The following is a 5,153-nucleotide window of genomic DNA, read 5'->3' on the forward strand; positions in this document are numbered from 1 at the left end:
GCGTCCAGGCGTCTCTCCGAGCAAATATTTTTGCGAGCGCGATCGGATCACCGCGCCTCGATATTTTTCGGTATCGTATCTTTGTAGTTGTGTCTTTGCCATGTTAATCTCCTCAGTATATTCGCCGGGATTGAGGCTTTCAAGCTCATAAAGCTCTGATAGCATCGCGAACAGGTTTCGTAGCTCTAGCTTTTTCATAAAGGTAATGGAGCTTGAGCGTTCAATTGCCCAATTTTTAACTTCTTGCTTGAACATGTCCCATTTGCAAAACACGTGTAGGGAAGCGTCCTGTTTGACACAGGAAAGGATAGCGGGTATAGCATCGGTGAATATTTTGTCGTTTAAAAGTGATGTGTTTAATTTCCACAAGCTCCATTCACGTCTTAGTGGGGGTTGCTTCTTTGTCCCAAAAGTTGCAGATACAAGGCAGTGGTCTGAGAAAAATATAGGTTTCACTGAGTAATCAGAAATATTGTCATAAAGGTCTCCAGTGACATATATCCGGTCGAGTCGAGCGTGAGAGGAGCGTTGGAAATGTGTATAGTGCACTCTGCCTCGTTTTTGTTTTCCGATGTCTACTAAGTTGTTATCGCTCACAAGAGATTGGAGTATACAGCTGCACTAGGGTCGAATCTAGTCGTTAGTTGGGAGCGATCGTTTAGATGTAGCACACAGTTGAAGTCTCCCAATAGCAACAGTTTTCTATCCGTGTCAATGTATGGTGTTAGAAAAGAAAAAAAATGTTTGCGCGCTGTCACATCATTTGAAGCGTAAACGCAAATAATGCGCAATTGAATGTTTACAAGGTCTAGATCGCAATATATAATGCGCCCTTCCTAGTCGGTAGTGAGAGAAGCAGCAGTTAAACCCAACCCCTTCTTTAGAAACAAAAAAACATCCAGCCGATGTGCCAGATGCATGAGTGACACACACTTCGAAATCTTTCAGGAAGGGCTCCAATGCGATCTCGGTTTGTTCCTGGCTGCACATTTTCGTTTCCTGCACAGCTAATATATCGATCTTCTGCTGGACTATTAGTTGTAGAAGTTGACACTGCTTCCGTTTAGAACTGAGACCTCTCACATTTAAGGTGGACACGCGAAGTTGGAGGGTGCTGGACATGCGATCATTTATGGTCGGGCGTTATCGCCCGTTTGCTTGTCTTCAACAAGCTTGGCGCCAGGGAGCGTCTTTGAATACGGCTTATGTCGAACAGCGCCCAGTCTCTTTTCATAGTGCTTTGCTCTAGTTATAAGGCCGTCTTTTAATCCCGCGTTGGTAAGCGCTTCTAGTTCAAGAATTGGGTCCTGTACTTCATCGTTTTCCTCCGTTTCGGTGTCTTCCAGGTTAGCTTCGGTGGTTGTTTCGCACTGTTTTTCGTTCGTGAAGGCGTCCCTATTTGTTGGAGTCGCGGGGTTTGTCGGGGTGCTGTTTTCGGTTGCAGGCGAAACGGTGATTATTGGGTCTTCGCTAGAGGTGGTGGTCGACGTGAGGTTCTCTGGCACAACCGGTTTTCTGGAGGCCGATTGAGACCCACCGTCCAGGGCTGCTGCCATTGCAGAGACGTCGCCATTAGGGTCAACAACTTCGCTTACATCCATGAGGTTCTCTGTTGTTGATTCTTCAGTTGTCCCCAACCTCAGCCTGTCAGCGTAGGTCATGACGCAGTCCTCCGGTTTATGCCCGTACCGTCGGCATTTCGCACACCAGGGAGTCCGGCAATGGCGGCGGATGTGGCCCACTCGATGGCATCGTAGGCACAAAGGAGGCCGACCTGAGATAAGAAGCAAGCTCTGGCACCCGAAGATGGTCATCAGGTGTGGAATCTTGTTCACGTTAGTGTCGTCTCGAAGGGTCAGTTGTACTTCACGGTTGAGGGTTTCCATGTCCTCCATTCCTTCACATCTCCACTTTTCTCGCACTACGGAGCGTACTGTGCCGTAGGGTTCCATCGCTTCAACGATTCTTCGGTTTTCCATATAAGGTGGTAACCAAAGCAGTCTGATCTTCACCTCCTTCGTCTCTGGATCAACAACGAGACATTTCCGTCCTTTCACCTTCACATGCGACGAGCTTTGCTTTTGCAAGCGAAGTCGCACACTGGACCATCCACACATGAGACATTTGGTACTGTCCCATGGCGATTATATCCTTTAGATCAATGATGCCCTTGAGGGCATCTCTGAAGTCCGGAGCTCGGTATGGTCTGGCAGCGAGATCCCCATGAAGGAAGACAGAATTTAGAACGAGGTTACCTGTGGGCAGACGTGGCATCAGAACACGGTAGTTGTCCATTGCAGTAATGGTAGCATCTGAATCTGTAGCCTGAATTCCTCGGCCAGAGGCCGATTGGTTTTCTTGAACGGAGAACATGAAAACGCAGCCTTTCGCTACGGCGTCTTCTTCTTTCTCCGGCCACCGATCCCCCCCGCCCGAAGAGACCCTATATAAATGCTATGCATTTAGAACGTTTTTTAAAAAATGCAAAAGCCATACATCCTTTTTTTTTTTTTTTTTTTGCGCAGCTTTAAACGGTGTACTTGTTGGGCATTTAAAATTATTGCTTTGTAAAACTAATTATAACAAAAAAAAATCATCGTCGGTAATAGGCTTTTGCATGCCGGCTTGCTTTTTTATTGCCGTCGCCCCATAGGGTATTGCAGTTATCCGAGCATTCACCGATCGAACGTATTTTAAACTCGCGCGGAACGCTGCCAGTCCAACGCCTCATAAGCGAGGCCCTGGTGACTGTTGCATCAGTCTCCAATCCATCGTCGCAGACGTTGCCCGTCACACTTTGCGCTCTGTCTCGGATGTCGCGACACGGCGACTGAAATAGTTGCCGCGGGAGAGAGATGACGCGAATACCGGAGACATCTGTCGTCGCCTTCGTCCCGCCGCCACCGCGAGCAACTTATTCTTGGGGGTCTCGCGTCCCTCCCGGCTTCTCTTTGTGTGGAGACCGCGGGCCTGGAACCAAAGGCCGTTGTTTCCGAGGATTGGGAGAAAGGGGGTGAAGAGCACTCGGACGTTAGTGGAGGTGTCGCCGAAATGTGTCGAACTTTGAGTTCGACCATGGTTCGACTTTTTCGAACATCGCACGCAAAGTTCTTCATTTAATCTCTTTTTTCTTTTAAATTACTGTTCGTTTTATTATCAATATTTAATATTTAAACGTACTGGAGACCCAAGCAGGAGGGAGGGAACACGCCCTCTTGAATCCAGCAAAACATTCACTTAAAGACAGTACTCAAAATGCGTAGTGCTCTCAAGAAGCCCAATAAAAAAGATAATGTGGACACCAGCGCGCAACTATTATGTCCATGCAGGTAAGTTAAAACTAGTTTGCGCCGCCTGGTGGAGGAGGGCGCGACATTTCAACGAGCTAACTGCATAATTAAACGTTTAGCGTTTACTTTTATATAATGTAAATGTTACTATTATTATTATTATTATTATTATTTTATAAATAGAAACTTGGGTGTTGAGAAATAACGTTTCACGAGCCATGAGGTATCTCGCGATGGTATATGCCGTTTCCGAAGTCGAACTTGGTCGAATTTTTCCAAAACGTTTGAACGCTCGCGGGACCGGTCGAACTGCGAGATTCGAACGTCGAATTTCAGGTTGGAGCGGGTCTACAAGCGACGACGTCTCGCGCAGCTTTCTCGGGGTCGCCGTGTCGGGGGAAACAACCGGAGCGGCGCTATTTTGGGACCCCGTGGCCGAGACACTGTAATCAAAGACAAACGGGAGGACGCTGCACTCCAAGCTCTTGAACTGTAGCGCCTTCCCACGCCTCCTTCCGGCCGAATTTAGGGGGCGCCTGTTATCGGGCCGCGTGGGGGAGACCAGTGCGTCTTGCAAGCGTGTCGGAGGTCTTCACAAAGTATCGGTCCTTATCTGAACAGAGCTCATAGTCTATGACAAGTCGGGAGGAGGCAGTTCTTTTTTCATATTTCGTTTTCAATGCGACTTCATTCATGAGCGCGGGCCATTTACACACGCAGCCCCGCTAATCATACAAAGGACGCGGTGTTCGCTGCAGAGACGCTGAGAGAATTACACGTTGACGCGCGCCTCAAGCATTGGACGAGCAAATGGGTTTTGTCATAAGCTCCCAAAGCCTGGCAGTTTGACGACGGAGCCATAGAGTGCCCGGTCGCAGATTTGGAGCGCGAGGATCTGGTAGCAGAGAGCATCAAAGAGCCATTTCTCGGGAAACATGGACGTCAGCGCGCAGCTTTTGCAGCGGCAAAGACCCGAAACACACTTGTTCGCTTGGGAGAAGTGTGTTTCGGCGTCTCGCCGCAGCGGGGCGCCAGTCACAAGGCTCTGCTCTCATCCGTTGTCTGCCGCTCCCCCTTTCCATTTCGACGGCCGCTTCTCGTGGCGATCTGCCAGACTTTGTGGCAGATAGCCACGACATAGGAGGCTACGGTTTTGTACGACCAATGTGACGAACCGTCACACGAGGAAGAAACACGCCTCGCTGTGTCTGCATATTTTGTACGATATTCGCTGCATTATACCGCAGCTTGCGCACTTTCGTGCCCGTCGGTCGGTTTGTTAACCAAGCCATCAGGCGTCTGTTATACATATATGTATATACCTACCTCAATTTTCTGTGCAGGGCCGACGAGTGCGATGCGATGTATTCGCGTTTGCACGGCGAAATAATATAGTTACCGAGGGTCCTATTAGGTTTATACACGTATCATGTTTATGTCCTCATTTACCAAGAGAGGAACATCTGAATGTTAATATACATATAACGTTTATATCCATACAATAAGGAACATTTGAATCGTATTATTTTCATGTACATATCGTAGGAGTAAACTATTGGCATCGCGATAATGCTTTAACAAAATTCGCTGGTCGGTCGCGGGATGGCGCCGTCCGCGGGGAGTAGAGAGAGATCAGAGAAGTAGATGCGGATTGATTTTAAATGGGATGGGGGGGGGGGGGGGGGGGGGGGGGGGGGGAAGCCTCTATGGACGTCGACGAAAAATACTCTTAGAATTTCCGCGGGGAAAACGCGTATATAAAATAAAAGCATAAAGGTGCGAAAATGCGGATGATAATCGTGTCACCGCGCGTTTCGCACGAGATGGTAACTTTAGCGCATCCCCACGCTTCCTGCCTGCTTC

General features: G+C 48.5%; 1 pseudogene; it reads right to left on the reverse strand.

Annotated features, from left to right (window-relative positions):
• Positions 1–1,130: 1,130 nt before the first annotated feature.
• On the reverse strand, positions 1,131–2,256 carry LOC120844758 (annotated as a pseudogene).
• Between the last annotated feature and the right edge of the window lie 2,897 nt (positions 2,257–5,153).

This window comes from Ixodes scapularis, unplaced genomic scaffold (assembly GCF_016920785.2).
Source record: "Ixodes scapularis isolate PalLabHiFi unplaced genomic scaffold, ASM1692078v2 PGA_scaffold4__175_contigs__length_147842914, whole genome shotgun sequence".
Classification (NCBI taxonomy): Eukaryota; Metazoa; Arthropoda; class Arachnida; order Ixodida; family Ixodidae; genus Ixodes; species Ixodes scapularis.